Raw genomic sequence first — 2,302 nt, 5'->3', positions numbered from 1 at the left:
AGATTGGAAGCCGGGCGTGGCTGTAAATGGAACGCGTCCACGCCTGATGAAGAAATTAGCTCATCGGTGGCATGGACCTTTTCGGATCAAGCGCAAGGTGGAGGAGTTTGCGTACGAGCTGGGACTGCCAGACCGAAGTGGGTATCGCTTCTACCCAGTGGTGCATGTGTCGAGACTCAAGGCTGTCAACGAATTCAACAGTCGACCGAACACTCGGTTGGTACTAGACGCGACTAATGAAGCAAGACTCGATTTCGACGAGGAGCTGTTGCCTGAAGAAAGCTGGAAACCAGATCAAGTTGCCGGTGAATATGAAGTCGAGGCCATCCTCGACGACAGAACACCACTGTCGACGAGCACGGAGCGTGCTGTACGCGAGTTCAAAGTCAAGTGGGTTGGTTATGAAGATCCAACTTGTGATCCATCATTCAACTTGTCATGTGAAGGTCTGCTGTACGACTATTTGCGAGCCAAGAAGTGCGAGAATCGGCTGCAGATGGCGCAAGTGGCGGACGAAAACTAGCGTGACTGGATCACGTGTGAACTGTCCACAGGGCGATGCACCCTGTGGTAACAGACGAAAAACGGTACTGCAACAACAAATTGTATATGCATTTGAAGAACAACATGAACATGATTACGCTGTGGAAGTGGATTAAGAATACGAAAGCATGAATGCCCGCCGAGAAGCGACCACTGAAAACGAAACCTCGCGGGACCCCTTCACAGCTAGCTGAGAGGCTGGAAACGTCGTGAAGCATGCAGGGAGGGTTCAAAGCGATTCCAAGTGCCTGGTCGCGGTAGCCAAGAGTGCCAACGAAGTCGAGTCACCACTCTCCTTCTCCTCTTCATCAGGAACCTGAGCCTCGGCAGCTGGAGCTGCAGCCGGAGCCTGCGAATCCTCGACACCAGCTTCAACAGGAGAGCAGCCAGAGCGGGGCGTGGAGTAACTTGTGGCGAGTCAAACAACGAACGCCAGGTCGGAATAAATCCAGTAGAATCCAGAGACGGGTCAACGAGCACGCTTCGGTACACATCCACGAAACGCGTACCACGCGGATTGAAGAGATCCGGAATACACTGGCACGGGAAGTACGTGGTGTCGTACGGGTGCTGATGCGGCGCATTCATCCATCCAGTACGCCAGGGCTAACGAGCATCGAGAGTCGGAACTTCGGAAAGCCAGTCATATGTCCGAGGTGCGGACGACAAGTTCTCGATCGGGTACAATGGCTTCGACGGCTCCAAAAGCAACTTTGGATGAATGAACGGCGTGTCGGAAGTACTGGAAGAAACTGAGTCACGACTCCACGCCATGTATTGTTCTCGGTACGTGTTACGGAGACGATCGGCACGACGGTCGCGCTCACTAAAGAGCTTCTTCAACAGAGCTCTCAGTTCCTTCAAGAGCTCCTTGTCGTGACCGACCTTCTTGGCTTCTTCGACAAGACCTCGCTCAATGTCAGCCAACGGAAGCCAGAAAAGGCGCTCCCATAACGCGAACCCGAGGTCACCCTGCTTGCCGCCGTCACCCCGAAGGCTCGACCAGATCATCTTGAGACGAGTCTCAATTGGAGCACGCTTGGAGATAGGGACGCTTGGGTCGAAGTCGACGGTGTCGAAGCGACACGCCTGGAGAGGATCGAGTAGCCGGAGTTGCTGGTACGGGTGATCAGGATTCGAGTAGTCGAAGTACGCTTGGATGCCCTCCGACGTCGTACGGACGGTTACCTCACCAGCTGATTCGGGAAGGGTCATGCTCAAGAGTCGTTCGAAACACTTCTTGGCACCTGCGTCGACAAACCCCATGTCCAAGTACGGAAGAACCCACGGTGGCAATGTGGACGAGGCCGGCACCGTAGGGCGAGCACCAGGCAATATGTGGTGAGGTAACGGCTCAACCGACAGTGCGCCGCCACGACGCGGCACTGAAGTGTAGGTGGCCGTGATCTTGCGCCCTGGCCCAACATCGAGAGTCCGAGAGAACGGGCGCGGAGACGCCGGAGCAGAGGGAAACGATGGTGGCGCTTATGAACTTGGCGATGACGGAGGAGGCGGACTACCGACTATGATCGGAGAAGTGACCATCGGCGAAGGATTTGGCCGAGGAGGAGTCGGAGGCCGAGCTGGGCCAAGACCGCTCCAGTTGCCGTCGGAATTTTCGACATCTTCGTCATCGACTGTACTTGAATGTTCGGTAGGTGGCGGAACATCGCTGCCGCCACTTGTACCATCAGGATAATCATCCACCGAAAGTTCATCGTCATCAACATTTCCATCGTCATCAATCCCCATCGAAAAA

Source organism: Phytophthora infestans, genomic scaffold (assembly GCF_000142945.1).
Source record: "Phytophthora infestans T30-4 supercont1.164 genomic scaffold, whole genome shotgun sequence".
NCBI lineage: Eukaryota > Oomycota > Peronosporomycetes > Peronosporales > Peronosporaceae > Phytophthora > Phytophthora infestans.
The sequence above is the reverse complement of the archived record's forward strand: the minus strand, read 5'-3'. Positions refer to the sequence as shown.